We start from the raw sequence: 18,969 nt of genomic DNA on the forward strand, positions 1-18,969 counted from the left end.
CTGCAAGGATACTGTTGGTCATCTTGGAAAAAGTTGTGGTGATTAGAGTGGAATCACAAGGACTGGAAGGAAGAAAATATCAATCCTATCAGTGAGAAGGTCAAAAAGAAGGATCTGATGAACTATAGGCTAGCCAGCATTCCCTTGGTTGCCAAAGTGAAGCCTCCATCCTCAAAAGTCATCTGATCACAGTCCTGGACAACTGGCAGTCCTGCTTGAGCAGGGGGATTGGAGCAAATGATCTCCAGAAATGCCTTCCTATCACAGACACAGTGTGATTCTATGTGATTCAGACTGTGATATTGTTTTCATCACTGCCTTAGCTCTGCCTATACTCAATTTAATTTCAAGTTGTATTTCTGAGATCTTATGCCTCCATTAAATGGTTTATGGAATGTGGAAATTAATACACCTGCCTATGTGCCTTGGAAGTATAAATATACCAAAGATTGTGAGGTGCTTTCAGTGAACGAGGCATACAAATGCCTTTTGTACGCATTTATAGAAAGAGAAACTTTTACAATCTTTTCCCCCTGTACAGTACAAATTACATTAAAGTGTGAGAAAACAATATCTGTAATAATGTTCTTGAAGCTGGGAACTCAGAAACCGAGTAAATAACAGGTTTAATGTGAACCCCTGCCTTTATAAGTTCCCATGTTTTCTGTGATACTGTGTTGGAGTCTATACAGAGCAGATGAAGTAGTGTCACAGTAATTTTTGTTTATTCCTTTTAAATTATACTTTCTCACACTTTTGTAAGGTCTCCCGTTTCCCCCCGTGCAGCTATAAAAGACTGCTTTCAGTCTGTTTAGGCTCAAGGCACACATGCGGTCTTTCTTTTATTGACAAAAGCAGATGGCGATTTCCCTGCGATCCGTTTCCTTTTCCCTGGCTGGCATGTGAAACATGGAGAGCATACTGGAGGACACGCCGTCATACCACGCCAGCCCCCGAGTGCTCCCCTTGCAGGGGACAGCCCAGGACCTGGCTGCCCATGAGGCATCTGAATTACTGGAAACTATTTCACATTTGGCTTAGAGCTATTTTGACAATCTTCAGCCGAATCCTTTATTTCTTCCTTCTTAGCATGTAAATGTCCTTTTTATAGTAGCTATTCTTACAGATTTTATGGTTCTCTTTTCTTAAAGTGTCTCATTCCCAGTTCCCCATTTTTATTTAAGTTAGTCCCTTTTCATTTCCTGGACATACCATGCTAAGCAAAACATACATTTGAGGGGTGAAATTTGGTGTCTTCCTCAAATTATCTCATGATGCTGGCCTCTATCATTCCCTTTTTTGTCTTGAATGTGCCAATTATGTCCCTTTTGCCATACTGTCTTTAATGTTTATAAGGAACTCTGCAAAATGTATTATTATCTTCTTTTTTATGCTTCCTTAAACCCCTTTGCTTTTACACCTACCAGTGCAAAGAAATTACTGGTTTATCCATTAATTTCTATTTTCCCCCCTTGGATTTATTGGTAGTTATTTTGAGTTTGAAATCTCTGTGAGATCAGGCCTATCTTTGTGGACTGCCATTGCCTTATCGGTTAGCATAAGGACAGAAAAAGTGCAAATTTAAGTCTCTGAGGTGCTTTAATCTTGGCAGTGCCTGAGCAGAGTTCCCCTTTCTGCATCTTACTGAGATTTACTAGGGAGGATGTGCAGCTCAGTCAGTGTGTGGGCATAAAGCCTGTAAAGAGCTTTGGAGCAACAACTGGCTTGACACAGCACGTGCAAGGAACAATTTATCTTTCATTCTGATCCCCACATATATCATGGGCACTTTAATTTTTCTTTCTTTACCCCTGTCAGGATTTTCAGATTGCTTTTCATATGCCTGTGTTCAGCACTATTTCTTTCAGAATCAATTCAGTTTAAATTTTTCATTCATGTACAAAGAAAAATTTCTGAAATCAACAAATAAAGCATCTGACTCATTTAAATGCTTATGAGCCTAATACTGCATTCATATTACTGAAAAAAAAAAAGAAATGCTTTTCTTTAAATCTAAATTTTATGAAGCATAATCAGAGGAATTTTTTGTATTCTTAAGCATTATGAAATTTGAACATACAATAGCATTTGCAATGCATTCATGGGTGGTCTGGAAATCTGTGAGCAGAAAGTATGAAGCACCTCCACATTAGTAAAAGCAGGAAAAATTCTAGCCAAAAGAGAAATAAGATATAATTTTCACTGAATGTGCAGGACTTTCAGTGCCCAGAGAAAACAGGTAGCATTGAGATTTTTGAGATCATCTTTCCTTCTCTGCACATTTGCAGCAAACAGTAATGCAGTTCTTGTGCAGACTGAGCCTTCTGTGGTGGCAACAAGCAGAAACATTCAGGGAGATTCAAAACTGAGCTTGGCTTAAGCAGGCAGACTGAGACCATTCAGACTGCAAAGCTGATTCTTTATGGAGAGTATGATTTGAGTCTTCAATGATATTAACACTAAAAATGTCAAAAGCTATAAACACATATTATAGTGATATCAAACTATTTGAGCAAAGTGTCGGTGGGTTTCTCGGAAGATGCAGATAAGGACAGTTTCTTTCTTTATGAACTCATCAGTCCCCATATAGAGCAGAGACCAGTCTTTGAAAGGCTTTTATATCTCATCTTTCATCCCTCACACCTCATTTATAACCCCTTTATAGAGGGCAGAGCATAAGGTGATTCCTGCTCTCCTCCACTCTGAATGCAGGACCCCATTTCCTGTCACCTAAAGATCCAAAAGTGATGTTACACATAGAGGAACTATACCTTTCCTTGGCACTTGCTTGAGGAGAAAGAGGAGCATGGTGGCTGGGGGTGAAGAAAGGCTCAGCACCTGAGGTGAGTTTGGACTTGGCCAGAGGAGCATAGGGGCAAGGCACTCATGTCCCAGATGCTCAGCTTTGCGGTCGTGTCAGCACAAAGGCTGCAATGTCATTGTTCTTTGACACTGTCATCAGCAAGCACAGCTCTGCTGCCCCTCACCCTGCTGGTCATTGTCCCAGGAAAGGAAGTTTGCTCTGTTCTGTGCTGTCAGGTTGTGCTTCTAAGCAGATGATTGTATCTTGAAAAGGCATTGTGTAAGATTAGAAAAAGCCATTCTGTCTGAATGGTTTCAGGGGGGAGGTTTTGGCACCACAGCACACAAGACTGAGACATGATTATGTTATCTACCTGCTTGTCATCAGATATACGCAGTGCATCTACTGCCTAGCCAGCAAAAGGGCCAAAGGAGGAGGGAGGCTGACCACACCTCTCTCCAAGTCATGGATTCCCATTATCTTTTTCTGCCAAGACAAGGCAGGAAACAGTTTGTGTTTGTCTGGGTTTCAGTGAAGACTGGTGACACGAGGCCTTAGTTTACAGCAATTTCTAGGATTGGAGAAGTGCTTGGGACAGGACATTACACTCACTCTGTAGGAAGTGCATAGCATGGAGGGGTTATGTCCCTCCTGAAGTGTTTCCAGCAGTTCTGTTCTGAAACTCTGGCTGGGGGAAATCCAGCCCATTGCCAGGGAGTGTGGCCCTGTGCCCGTGGGTGGAGAGCAGGGGTTGCCAAGTAAATGATTAGTGGATCTCAAGGGCCTGAGCCCCAGAACAAAACGTGGGCTTTTCACAAGTTGTGTCCTTCTATATATCATAATCTAGTGAGTTTCTTCTCTTCTTATGCTTCAGGATCTGGGGCGAATCATCCTACTTTCTTTTCCTCAAATCTTCATGAGGGGCCCCACTGAGATATCACCAAGTTTGATGAAGGAATGAAGAAAATGTGGTGGTTTTATTTTATATCTATATTTACTTTCTCTTTGGTTTGTTTGGAAGTCTCTCTATATAAAAATACTTTCAAATATAATTTGCTTTCTTGGGTGAAATTTGTCTCCAGTTCTGCAGAAATGCTGTACAAATGTGGTGCTCTCATAGTTGTTTTTGAGCAGTATCAGAGTTTTCAGAAAAGGTAACAAAATATAAATCAAGAGAAGCATTCAGACTGGTATTTCTGAAATTCTTTTAGTAACCGATGAGAGACTATGGGTTTCAATTAATTTGTATTAATTGTTTTCCAAACAAAATGTTTTCCCCTTTAAACTTTATATTTCAAACCACAAATCTGTATGCAGCACAAACACATCTGCACACAAATATATATGTTATGCATTGGCTCACTATTCCATTTGTCATACAAAAACCTTTAAAAGTATCACAAGCTTGCTGAAGTCAAACAGAGATAAGAGCAACTCAAGTTCTGATTTTAATTCTGCTTAACTCAGCATGTGTGTTTACATATGTCAACTGTATCTGAGATTTCTAAAAGGTGTCCTGGGCAAAATGAGTACACATTTTTAGTTACTCTTACATTTCATTAACAAAGTCATAATTTGATATTTACTAGATCTTAACCACTGAAGCAGCAGATGTATAAGATTAGGAGAAAATGGGAAAAGTAAGGTGTTGAAGTACTTAAATCACCACCATATCTGGGTTTTTCTGAAACAGAAAATCAAATCAGCTCTGGTTTCCGAAGGATTTACGGAAAACCTCATTGACAGCTGCATTTGCAGGTTGCACTGTGCTTTTATTAGCTCTATTAATGATGTTAGGGAGATTCATATTGTAATACATATTGTTCCCTTCTAAGCAGCTTTCATGGTGTTAGTAACTAAACTGCTTTGTTTTCTGCCTAATATTGATGATAATTAATTGATGATAATTAATTTAATGATAATTAATTGATGATAATATTGATGATAATTAATGACAAAAACCACATGGAAATGGTATAAATCTGCTTTTCTCAAAATTGTTTTGTAACCAGGTCCAACAGCACTGTGGAAGATCTGTCATCCTCTGTGCTAGTCTCCTTACCTTGTTGCAAATATTAACAAAGATAATAATAATGTTGATTAAAGTAGCAGGACCATCAAAGTAAGGTTTTGCAGGGTGCTAGTCAAATGTTGAGTAATAGGTGTCTCCTCCCAAGCCCAAGGTTTACAGGTAGACAAGAAATGGGGAAGGAGGCATAGCAGCAGAAGAAGAAACAATAAAAAAAAGCATTCCCCTTCTCAGTGGGTGAGGAAGGGGCAATTTGTCAGGGAGGAGGACACTCCAGGAGAATGGAAGAGCACTGCAGGGAAGGCTGGGAGGAGAATGAGAAGCTCTGTGAAGATGGTGAGATCAGCCAGGAGCAGAGTAAGCCTCCAGTCCACACAGCATAAGAAAAGTAAAACATCTAAAGGTGCAAATGTCCAGTGCTTCCTGACTGGGCTTCTATTATTTCTGTTATCTGTCAGCTGTCATCCCCTTTCTTTGCAACTCTTCCTCAAAGCCATATGGAAGCAGGATTAAGGTGGGTGGAAAGTACCACCTTTCTCCTCGTAACCTCAAAGCCGGGGGATCTCCTCGGAATGGCTTGGGGCCTGGCTTTACAGCCACCATCTGTTAACTTCTCCTCTTCTCTACTGTGGCCACAGTGGTGGTGAAGGGCCCCAGACAAGGTGCAGACAAGGTTCACTGTCTGCAAATCTAGTAGAGAGCAGCTAAGGGAACTTGCTGTATCCTACTGGCAGATGAGACAAAGGAAACATCCTCACTCTCTCTTTGTGCAGGAGAAACAAAAGGGTCAAATTATTTCCCTGACACCACACAAAATGACAGCAGAAAGGGACGAACAAATCTTACTTTTCCTGAGCCCAGCACTACACTTCATATCTGAAAACCCTGCAGCTCTGATAGAGGCAAAATGGAAGGTAAGGAAAGAGGGAAAAGGTTTAGAGAAGACAGGACATACTGGCTCATGACTGCTCATATGCACTGCCTTAATTGAAGTTAAACTTTTACACAGAAGCACTGCAAATGGTTTGGAATTCAAATCTGAAATGAAAATATTGGCACAAGTGCAGTCTGGGACTACAGTTTATGTTTTCTTTTTAGGATCTGTATCATTGTATCTGAGAGCCTTGTGATTGTCAGCAGATTTTATTCTCACAAAATCATAAAGGGAAGAAAAGTTTTCTACCTGGGTCAGGAAGGCAAAATTTAGGCAGACAACTGAAAAAAAAATATTATTTTGGGTCCTCCAGGAAAGCTGAGATTGGTTTCAGCTGTAGACCAAAAGTGTTATAAGTTTCAATCTGTATTCCTAAATCCATTAAATCATCTTTGTTAAATCAGATTTTTATGAATCTGAAATCTACTGCACAGTCTATGTTTATATTGCTCTTTGAGAGAGTAAGATAGCATTTTTCCTGTACCTGTGATGGGTTTTCTTTGGGGAGTTTATTGGGAGCTTTTTCAATAGAATCATGAGGAAAGGTGTGGGCCTGCTACAAGGGTAGGGAGCTTGAGGAGAGTGAAATTGAAAGAAGAATTTAATTTGCTCACCAGTCCCAGGAGTATTGGCCTTATGAGTAACCTTGGAAAGCTGTGAGGAGGTGGAGGAATGCACATTTGGTGCTGAAGGAAGTATTAGGATGGTGCTAATGAGCATTAGGAGGGGAAGATTCAAGATGCAGCTTCTTAAACTTTTCATTCTGAGCAAGGGATGTGATGGGAAGTGGATAAGATTGCTCCCAACGACATCCCTGTCTCCCCTTTCTTCTGAGCAGTGCCTTGCACATCATCATGACGTATTCTTTCTGGTTCTAGCAACTACTTTTGGGTTGAATCAAGCAGCTGAAGTAAAGGTTAGGATCCTGGAATCTCTTCCACAGTCCTCTCACAGCTCATTTGGGAGAAATTTCAAGCCTCTCCCATAGATTTACCTTGTGATTTGTCCCAAGAAAGAACTTAGGGTGCATTTTCTGTGTTTGAATGTAATGATTATTAAATGCTTTTGAAATCTTGTTTATTATTGTCTTTTCCACTTATCCTCCCTGTCAGTTTTCTCCCTGTCCATCTCCCCTTCCCTGACTCAAGAACAAAGCAAATCCTTGCATATGGGTCCTGCTGCTTATGAATGCAGTTTTCCTGAGGCCTCAGCCAGTGCAGCATTTCAAAGCTTAGATCTGCATTTCCCAAGTCATGGCTCAGAATCCCAGATAGAATCTAGGTGGCTACTAATGCATCCATTAATCTGAAAGAAATTAATATGAATCCCTTCTATGTCTATTCTTATACCTAGTTTACATCTGATAGATCTGTAAGACAGCCTGCAGCTGATACTCATTTAAGCACTTCAGGCTTAAATGCCAGCAGAAATCTGTGACAATCTGGAAGAAAAGAGAGGATATTATTTGAACATTAAATAGACCAGTTATTTATATTTCCTAACTAATACTTTAGAGCATTATGTCCAGGTCTGAACTTCAATCATCAATTGCTCAATGACCACGTAGTCAAGTTTACATTGTGTTTATTGCCAAATTAGAAAGAGTATCCCATTGTGCTAAACCTTGCAAATTCTATCTGCCTTATCACTGCAGGATCATGTTGTGTCCTCTTAGCTGGTATCACAACAGCAGCTTTGTTTTTGTAATGCTAAACTTGAGTGTTCAACATAATGGATACTCTCCTACAGCTGGTTTACACCAGGATTGTTGACATTTTTCACAATGCATTTTTTTATATATGTGCCTGTGCATAAACAGTCAACATAACCTAGAAGAACTTGAAACTCCCATCTGGATGTTGTATTTAGGTCTCATATGCATAATTTTTTGTTTCTAAGATACTCTATCAAAACTCTTGCATTTTTAATTTTGATTTTCTCCTAGTTTGTTAGTTTCCAAAGGGCCTCCAAAATTATCAGTCACATTTCTCTGTTTCTCCGTTCCATAAAGCATGATTCATCATGTTAAAATATTTTGATTTTTTTTCTCATGTCATTGGTCTGATGATCCCTGGTGATGGAATAAACATGGTTAGCTCTCAGATATTTGCTTCCATCATCAGAGGAGCCAGGCTTTAGTATTAATTACTTTTCAGGGTCACATATTCATACATAGAACTGAGAGCATCTAATCACAACTATCTTCTCCTCTCAGAACAATAGCTACCTTCAAACAACATCTATTAATAACTAAACCAGGACACTGCCGCTATAACTGATGTAGTACACTCAAGTGTAATCAGTTGTTACCACAGAAAGTAATACACAGTAATATATTTTGTTGCTACACTCCAGAATATAAATGTACAGGGGCAAAGACATAAAGCGGTCATGCTGGTACTTGAATAAAACCAGCTATAAAGCAAATGAGCAGGGCAGAATCAGTGTCTACACTCAGAGTTTTGAGTCTCTAGCTGTGACAGCATTCACACAGAAGCTGCTTTACAGATTAGGGAATTGTTTTCAATTAAGTCCTTGTTCTCAGCACTGACTACCTAACCCTGCTAACCTTGGGGTTAGAAAACACAGTGGTAGAATAGTGAGCCTGTATAAGTCTTATCCAAAATTCATCTTCTGCCTCTTTGTGCCCAGCAGAGCTGAAATACAGCGAGTTGTAAGAAAAATAAGATTAATGTGTCTAAGAAAAACAAGAAATACAAATCACCAATCCTTATGGATATACACTGTATAATGTCACAGCATAGCTGTCATTAACAGATACTACACTTGAAGAGAGATGATTGTAGATTTTGATGAGAGCTACTTTTCATTTGAAAATGAAACTTTGAATCCAAAGTACTTGTTTTGACTTCAAACAGAGAAGATTTCCAGCTCAGGATGAAATTTATCATCAGAATGAAAGTGAGAGAGAGGATGAGGTTGGAAATTCATACTGATTGGGATGATTCTTTGGCACCAACCAAGACAGATATTTTTGTCAGAGGAAAATCTTACCCTATTTAGCCTGCAGCATCATAACTTAGATGTGTAGTGGTGAAATAGCAAATTTCTGTATGCCAAACTATTGTGGCGTTCCTTTTAATTTCTCTCAGCCTTTCCTTTTGTACATACCCCACTCTATAATAAATTTTGTATTTATAGGTAGAAAAAGAAAAGTAATTGAAATCTAAAAAAACTTTAACTGATGGTAAAACTTTTACCAATCTGAATGGTAATGATAATTTAGTGCTTAGTTTTACTGAAAATATGCACAAAATTGCCTGTTAGTGCTCTGTGAAAGGTCAGCATTTGTCAAACTGAATTTAATGTGAACCAATACACTTCCAAAATCATCCTTTCCATTGTAGAGGCTGTTCCTCCATATGTTGCTCTTCCCTGGTTTTTTTCAGCAATTTCTCACGTGGTTTTACTGTTCTGTCACTAGTTCATTGCTGGTCTTTTTCTGGTACTCATTTCAGGAAGCAGGTACCAGCACTTTCCAGCAAATCTGCTGAGAGAAGATGAATTGGCCAGAGGATTTTAGTCTGGTAGGAAAAGACTTGAGGAAATGGGTGAATAACTCTGGTTTTTCATGAGGTCTTCAGTTTCCACCTAGGGATCATGTGGGATTTTAATATCTAATTGTACTGGCAGTAATGAAGCCATCAACCCACAGCCTAGTCCATCATCACTGTATTTTTCAGAAGATGCATCCTAAAACATGACAAGCAATTACATTGTGGGGTTTCTTGTCCCTTTGTCTTCCTTAATGGAGAAGCATACTTCGGAATGTGAGAGGTCTAATGGGTAAAATGAAGAGTTTCTGAGTGGCAAATTTTTGTCATGCTTAAAAAACAGTTACCTGGATCAAAAGAATTTTGACAAAAAAAAACCTCTGAACTGCAGCATCATGCAAAGTCAATTAAAAATGCTGATAACTCACTGTAGTCTTCCCTTTTCTCTTCTGTTACTAACACTGAACTAGTAGCTGCCATGGACTTCTTTTCTTGCCAAAAAAGTCTTAAAAAGATGAAACTTTGGATACACTGAGGGGACTGGGAGGGGATGGTGAAATATGGCTGTGGGTGGAGATATCTAAGAAATGTGTGACTATGCAGGCAATCTTTACATGTTAAAAAAACAATTGTAACCAAAGAAATAAACATTACCACAAGTTTAAAAAAAAAAAGAAAGAAAAAATAAGTACAAGAATGCTGTCAAGATCCTGGCAGCCAAAAAGAAAGAATGAAATGTTTATTCATATGGGTCTATGTATTAAAAAAAGCATAAAATGTTGCCCTCTGAGGATGACAGCTTAGACATAAACTGCAACAGGACTTGTGACGTGATTAAAGAAGAGTGCATACCTCTGAGGATAATAAAGAACTGATTCCCTTAAACATTGTGCAAGCTTTAAAATCAGTGTCTTGGACAGCATCCTAGGAAGATATCCAGCTACAGTAAATCAGGAAGAAGTGGCTAAAGGGCCTGGGGACTTTTATTCCTAGTATAATTGTGTTTGAAAAACTTACCCTGAAAGGCTTTGCACAGAAGATAGTGGCAGCAAAATGTTGTAGTTTAAAAAGAATAAAAGATCACATACATTCCTGCTTGAAATTATAGGCCATGGACCTAGAGTCAATGGAATTGCTATTCAGATGTCACTGTCCACAAGCACTCTGATAAGGCTTATTTGCAGTACCTGCTCTGGAGAGTATACCCAATGGAGGTATTTTACAGTCCCTCTAAAGGGTTAAAAAGAAATTTAAATGTCAGAAGAGGGAGCTCAGATGTAGTTGAAAAGACAGTGGTGGAGATTAATATTCAACCTCTGCCCTTGACAAGTCTCTAAGGCTTGGCAGTTTCTCACTAGAAGTCTATAAAATGCTTAGGCATGATTGCTACACTTTGGGAAGAGCCAAATTCCTGAATTCTCTGAAGGAAAAAATAAAGAAATTATGCTCATTGTATATACTTCACTCCCATGAGAAGGTTACTGAGTTGTTTGTATATTTTATATCAACCCATGTCACTTCCTACAGTTGGCAATAAAGCCTTCGCCAAAATTTTGGCAAGCAAATAAGAAAGTGTTCTGCCAGACACCATTAATACAGATCAATCTGGTTTTCCTTTGCGTGAACCAGAAGATTATTTTCCTGAGGTAAATCTCAAATATTTTTTACCTCAAAGGCTTGCTTTTTAAGTCCTATTGCATGCCAAAAAATCTAGGGTAATTCATAGATGCATGGAGGTTAAGGCCAGAAGGGATGGTTAGAGCATCTACTCTGACCTGTGCATTTCAGAGCGGTAAATTCCACCCAGTTACCCATGTGCTGTGCTCTTTAATTGGCGTTTGGTAAGAGCACTGCCTCAGAAAGTTAGTCAATCTTGATTTGGAGATGTCAAGAAAATAAAATCTACTGTTTCTCTGGCAGTTTCCCCCCTCCCATCATTAATTAATTACTTTCACAGTGATTAAAAAAAAATGGTCAATTGCTTTACAGGTTGAATTTTTTTGACTTCTGCTTTCAGCCACTGATTCTTGGTTCTTTCCTCTCCAGCAGGTTAAACATCTTTTTAGTATTATCTCAAACAAGTTTTGTTTTTATTTTCAACATCTTCTCCAGTATTCACAATACCTATGAAGCTTGTATAAATGATTATTCTCTTGAATACTGAACACAGAGGTAAAAATTGTCTTTTCCTGGTCTTATTCACAGTACTTCTTTTGATAAAAAATAGGATCGCTTTTTTCAGAGTGTTTTGTGACATTATCACAGTGTAAATCAATGGCCATGAGGCAGGCTTGAGAGGGACAGCTGTAACTAGGGCGCAATTCTTCAGGTAGTGCCACTGACCACCAGAAGACATAGTCAGAGGGAAGACGGCTTTCTGCTTGGTGATGTCTCACAGTCAAGCCTTGAGGTCTTTCTGGAAAAAAATATTCACTCACTCAGGGAGTCATTTAGAAACCTAAATCTGAAGGATGTTGACCTCTGTGGGAGAACAAAGAGGTTACTCTCTGCTCCAGTCCCTAACGTGGGGGTTTGTGCAGGGTCAGGTGTACACCAGAGCCAGTGCACGTGAAGGAGCAGGGCAGGTCTCCAGGCCAGGCAGCAGAGGAATCACATGTGCATGAACACTGCTCAACCCCAGCATTTGGATCAGCTCAGCCAAGCTGTGAAAATCTAGTTTTGGTGACCACAACCACTTGTTCCAACTTCTTTATGGAATTTCAGTCTTAACTGTAAGTCAATTGCACTTTGGTTTTGAAAATTCAACCTTCAGTGATATAAACAGAACAGATGCCAAGGGCATATCTAGAAACTACTAACAGAACAAAACTCCTAGAATGTGAAGCACCATTGCAGTTAAACTTGCTGGAAATACAGATTTCAGTCCAACTTTTCGCAAAGTTCAGACACACTCAGAGCTGAAGTTTACTTTTATGATCATCACAGCCGCCAAGAATATAAAAAAGTGAGGAAGTTGTTCCATGCAACATTCACTCAGGCAATAGAGCTAATATGAGAAATTCCGAGTTATAAGAACTCCCCAGCCCTAGCTGCCTATTCACATTCTCAGTTTCTTGCTGTTATGGTTCTGTTTATAGGGCTGTGCAATAAACCACATTAGTGAAATGATCCCGTTAATACAGAAGCAAACAAGCAACTGTTTTGTTGAAGGACAGGAGAAAGTGGGACTCTCTTAATGAAACAATTTAATTAACATACGGACAGAACAGAACAACCACAGCAACAAAACTCTTTTAAGCATGCTCTCTGGATGCTTAAAAAAAAAAAGTAATTCAGACTATTTCAGAGGATATTCTGTCAGTGTAGCCCTGGAATATGCTAGTACTGAAGAAGGAACAGAACATTGCATGGGGACAGAAATTAATTTGGCAAGAAAGTGAGAACTGAAGGAAAGCAGGAAACACTTTTTCTTCTTGAGTAACAATAACGTGTAATAACATCTTATGTAAAAGATCAGAAATAGGTTCAAAACTCAGCAGTCAGTAAAGTCTGCAAAACTTTTTTTTTTAAATGTAGATTTATTGTGCAAGAGAAAATTATTCCTATGATAGAAAATTATATCTTAATTATACTAAAATTTTAGGCAGGTAGTAGAATCAGTTTTAGTAATAAACTGGGACTTTCTTCTCAAAGTACCCAGGAAATTTCCTTGGAAAAGGCCAGATTACAGAGTAGCAAATGTTCTGACTGACATTTCCCCAAGATGGTAAGTGGGGGTAGGAAAACATGAGTTCTTTGTATGAGGGGGAGTAGCTAATCTTGGATTACATATTAAGAAGAAATTGTTTACTGTGAGAGTGGTGAGGCACTGGAAAATGTTGCCCAAAGAAGCTGTGGATGACCCATTCCTGGAAATCTTTAAGACCAGATTGGATGGGGCTTTGAGCAGCCTGGTCTAGTGGAAAGCATCCATACCCATGGTGGGAGGGCTGGAGTTGGGTGACCTTTAAGATCCATTTCAACCAAAACTATTCAATGAGTCTAAGTACAAAGTGCCTAAACAGATTCATTTGTCTTACTTGCTCAAGGGCCTTTCTTACCTACTTTTTTGTTGCTCCTGATAAATTTCTTTATAACCTAAACAACGCGTCATAAATACCTGACATTACTTTGCCTGCTTTAATATATACACATAAGCATAGAGAAGCATATGTGTATATATATAGGTTTTTCTTTTTTGGGTCATGAAGCCTGAAGGTGGTAATGTTATAGTATTTTTCCTCCTTTGAACATGATCCTTGAAGAAATTCCTCACTGCCTATTTTGTTCAAAGATCTTTCTTAGTGGTGTGTTTCTGTAAGAGGGGATATGTTTGGTCTTCAGATGATCGTTGTGGGACAATTTTCCTCAACATGGCTCTTGGGGATCACTTCTCTATGGCAACCCTCATGCTTTATTCCTTCTTTTCTGGAGAATCCTCTGGACCCATGTCTGGCTTCCTGGAGTTCCCTAGCATGGAGGAGTGCCCTGGTTTCTGGTCTCCCTTGCCGGGGTCATTCAGGGCTTCCTCCATGTTGGTGCATGCCCTCAACACCTCCTTCATTTCAGAGCATCTCCTCAAGGAGATCAATGGGATAGCTGAGGCATGGTATTTCCAAATGGACCAAAAGGATCACATTTCCAAAGAGAGTGGACATGACATGGGGTTAAAAAATTGCTTCTGAGGCTTTGAATATTTGATCTTAGTTACTTGTATTTCCCAGCTGCAGGAAGTTATTTACAATGACATTTTGTGGCTGGGCTTAATGTTAAATGATCTTTTTGTGGTATTATTTATCAACTGAGAAAAATAAGCTGGTTTTGACTACAATTTTCCCACCCTGTGGTACATATTTAAGATAAGTTACATGGATTACATCACATAAATAACTAATTCATAGCTCAGATGCTTCCCCACACATCTAGCTTGGCCCATTTTAAAACTTTGGGAAAATTTTGTTCTGCTTTGTGCTATCCTCCACAAACTGGGAGCTGTCAGGCTGCTGTGCCCAGCAGCTGAATACCTGATCATCATCAAACCACTCTGCTTAACTCTGCTTTGTGCATCATAGCTCCAAAAAAGACAATAACACTTGTCTTGTATTTTTTCTCAGAAGTAGCCAAAGAAGCTGAGATGAATGTGTCTATACTTAAACCATCCATCAGTGCTTCCTTTTCCAACTCTGAAGTAGCTGCCTGTGGTCTGAGTGACAGTAACAGGCTGAGACACACAGTCAGGGAGACTGCTATGCCCAGGGCACATGGAGGGCAAGGACTGCCACCATGGGCTGAAGATTTAATCATTTCTTGAGTCATGCATTCTCCTTTCCTCTTCATAATATCATGCACCGGGCACAGCTGGGAGAGACAGCACAATTTGGTTTCATCCAGATACTGAAGGAGGAATAGGAGCCTCTAGTGAGGCCAGCCCCTCTCTCTGCCTGGTCTCTTCCCTGCTCTCCCACAATGTGGGGACATTTGTCTCCAAGGGATAAGACAGTATGATGTGAGTTTTAAAACCGTCCCACCCCCTCCCCCCCCCTTTTTTTTTCAGAGTTAATGCACACACCTGAAAATTATTTCCATAAAGATCAATAAACTAGATGAAGATTTTTTTTTTTTTCAGAGTTAATGCATACACCTGAAAATTATTTCCATAAAGATCAATAAACTAGATGAAGATGACTTAAAAAAATTAACTCTTTCCACCTCCAGTCTACATTTCCTCTGTGATATCTGCAGTACCTTGTTAAATTTAACAGTAACTTAAAAATTCATGTAAAAGTGTAAAATATCTTTGTTTTTGACCCAGATTGATGTAGCTATCACTGCTATAAATCTGGGTACAGTTTTTTATCTCAACAAAATTGTACAAACTTCAAGACTAATTTTTTTTTATTCCTAACTCCCTTGGAACTTACCCTTCCACTTAGCACTTAAATCCCCCTTAAAATTTTCTGACTTCTTTTTTCATACTCAAACAGGTATAATTACTTCTGACTAACATCAGGTGGGTAGAATATAAATCCTGAAAGGCAAGTGCAAGTCTTGAAAACCACAGCTTTACTTCGCTTCACATCTCCTCCCCTTCCCTTCCCCTCTCCTTCTCTTCCTTTCAGGGCAGAAACAGAGAAGAGGAAGAGATGTTACTCTTTTCATCAGATCTTTTTAATGCAGCGTGATTTAGTGCACGTAGAAGTCATTTGTGCAGTAAGAATGAGCCATTTTGCAGCACTAGAATAATTCCATTGTACTGTATTTCTGAAGAGTAGCAAAGCTCATGGCTGTTACTGGTAAATAGATTGAGCAGGAATCGTAGGCTACAAAAACAGCTCAGTACATAACTCTAAATGAAAAAAACATACTAATGTGTGAGTGATTTACACCAACATCAGCTGTCTCTGCAAAAAGTTAGTCGTTGCTCTCATGCTTTCATTTTCCTGGGTGGAAGATTAACTACACATATTTTCTGATTTCTTTCTTGAAGTGGTTTCACATTAGCATAATATTTTTGTTCCCACAATTTCACTCTCACACAGATTAGTAAACTGGAATACACTATTTCTTAAATAGAGTTCTTCATCCAATGCATTATTCAGACTTCTCATATTGACAGCACACAAGTGTAACTGTTGCAAACACATTCTGCCCTTTGCTGTAAGCAATATTCACTTTTTATTTCCTTTAGATGATTATGTAAGGCTGTTGCAGTGACTGCATTTCACTGCTTAAGTACTAACACTGGTTTTATGAGCTGGATACCATGTGTATAAACAGTACTTGTGAACCTAAGTGTGTGGATTACTGCTTTGGCCATGGTCAGAATTTGGCCCTGCATAAAGACTGATATTTGTATGTACCATTAGGAGAGCTGTTTTCAAAACTGTGAGTGCCTGAAGACAAAGTCCGATGAAGATGTTACTGTGGGGGGAATGAGACACTAGTGGATCCAGGTGGCTGTGCATCTTGCCTGTAGCAAAGGAAAGCTGATTGCTCAACAGTGAACAAGAGCATTCAGAGTTTTGCTCACAGGTTTCTACACAGCAAAGGGTTTTGAGCATACTGTGGGATCAGTGAGCTACTCATGCAGTTTATACACCCACTGTTTAATGCCTTTTGGGGTAGAAATTATCTGAGGCCACATGCCTTAGATAAATACCCTAATCATTTGCACAGAACTCTCCTCTCCTCTCCTCTCCTCTCCACTCCTCTCCTCTCCTCTCCTCTCCTCTTTTATGGCTACAGTTTTAACAGGAATTGGAAACATTTCCACATCTCCTCTGCTCAGCCCCATATTTAGGGAGCTACTATAAAGAGACATAAGTTTCTTCTACACTCCTATATCCCCCAGGCGAAGATACGCAGTATGCCCCATTTTAAAGCACATCATGTTTAAAAAATGAGAGTGCAGGGTGGTTAATTCCAGTCTTTCATGTGCCCTGGATGATGCTCAAGGCTAAGAATCTATAAAACACTCAGAAAGGTGGGATTTGGGACAAATTCATCCCATGTGTAAGTTCCTCCTGAGTAGATTTGGAAGTTTCTTGCTATGCTAACCAGTAAACCTGAATCTTCTTATCAGGCAGTTGATTTTCTCCTAAACTAACTTTATTATTCCTGTATTCAGAGCCTAATTGTCCTAGGAGCTGGTATGGATGTATCTCTCTGATAAGGGTCAATGTGTGCCACTCCTTGGGGGAACCAGCCCTCAGGACTGATGTGAGATGATCTCATTGCTGCTACACCTGGTTTGAGTGTAAATAGGTCAGCAACTACTGATCGTGAGGCTTTCCAAGAAACTATAAAAATCTTATTTCAGGGTTAAAAAATTATCTTTTTCCTGCTAAAATCCTACTGCTTGGGACCCTTTACATCCTAAATGCAGAGAGAAGGTGCAAGGACTTTTCTATGGCCTTATGTCCTACATCCTCCCAAAAGTTCTCATTGGACTTTTCTTGCTGGCTGAAGCTTTCTGCTAAGATAACTGCTGCAGAAGAACTCCTGTTATGACTATTTTAGAGAACTTATTGACATCAACATGATTTGATAGACCTGGATTCCAAGTCAGAGAGAGGGAGTTATTAAATGTATAAGGCAGGAGAAGGCAGGACAGAAACTACAGTACAACTTAAGGGGAGTTTGTAGGTAAACAAACATTTGTAGGTTTGAGGGAGTTTGTAGGATTGGCAGAAGGGTTGTTATTCAGCTGAAAAATGGAATTAAATTCTCTGGTTTGGTTAAGGAGAGTTTTCCAGGTGTTTAGTGTTAAGAGAAATAATGATGTGGGAAAATGGTAAGGAATTTAAACTGGAAATGTCAAAACCTTCAGTACTCATGTCATTACTGGTATAAACATTAATAAATAACAGATTTACTTTAGTTCTGTTTTCTGAGAGCACAACAACCTTTAGAGTTTCTTAGAGGCTTTCCCTTTAACGAGCAGCCAGGTGTCCAAAGTGTTACGGGAGCACTTTGCCACAGATATGCTACTGAATATGAACCAGGAAGTCTCAGGGTGTCAACAGGCTTGCCCTCACTTTCACAGAAAATTAAAAATCAGATGCCATTTGCATCACATGCAAATGGCAAAAGAACATTTTTATCTGGGATCACACTGCTGTTTTCAGAAATGTATCCTGAAGTGTTGGGAGATCTAATCATTGCTTAAAGGATCTCCAGGAGACAGTTAAGCCCATAATTTCTGTTCCAAATGAAAGGAAATGAAAAGCTGCTTAGGAGTTCAAGTTACTAGGGGAGGCTCTGGGGAGTCTTTGCTGGGGTGTGTCTGTGGGAATAACAACTTGCATGGAGAAGAAAAAGGCAGTAAGGCATGAGAGACAGGTAAGGTGACAGGGAATTGGACAAATATGAACACTTAGGATAAGGCTCTCATTAAAAGCGTGAGGATGCAGTGCAATCATGTTCTGATGTGGCAGATTTTCCATACTGACAGAAATACAACATTGTGAATTTCTTCTAAACAAGGCTGCATCAAAGAAAACCACAGTTTACCAAGTTTATCTTCCCAGCTGGAAACACCTACAAATACATGGACCCTTGGATCAAAGGAGCAGCAGCAGCATCAAAGCTTATGAAAATGGTGACCTGAATCTAGACATAGCATTTATTTTACAGATGTGTTTTGGATCTAAGCTGCTGCAACAGGTTGGTCACTAAGCTTGTTATTACCAAGTGGCAAGCTCTTTTGGGACTTTCCTGAGGAACAGTTATCAGAATAACAAAATTCACCAGGACCTTTGGCACCTTCTCATAACTCAAGGTGTAGGTAATCTCTTGAAGGACATAGTTCTACCTTCAGCCTGAGGTCTGTAACATTTTGCTCATTCCTGCTGAAACACGAATCATGCTTGTTATTCTTCCTCTCTACTTAATTCTTTTTCTTTCTGCCTCTCTTAGTCCCTGCCATATCAAACAGTACATTTTTGACAGGTTAGATTCTCAGCACAGTAAGGACCAGTGGGCAGCAAAGCCAGTGCAAGGGAAGGGACGGGAGTCTGTGCCTGGCTGTGAAGTTGGGACATCCCCTCCCTTTTTCAGCTGTTGTTAGGTGACAGTGTTTGCTCACCCTATATAATGTAACTGTATGTGAAAATACAAACACACTCCTCCTTCACTTTAGGTGCAAAGGGAGGAGTAATTCTTATCTAGCAGCTGCTTGGGCTGTACC

This window comes from Passer montanus, unplaced genomic scaffold (genome assembly GCF_014805655.1).
Source record: "Passer montanus isolate IOZ18808 unplaced genomic scaffold, ASM1480565v1 scaffold11, whole genome shotgun sequence".
Lineage (NCBI taxonomy): Eukaryota > Metazoa > Chordata > Aves > Passeriformes > Passeridae > Passer > Passer montanus.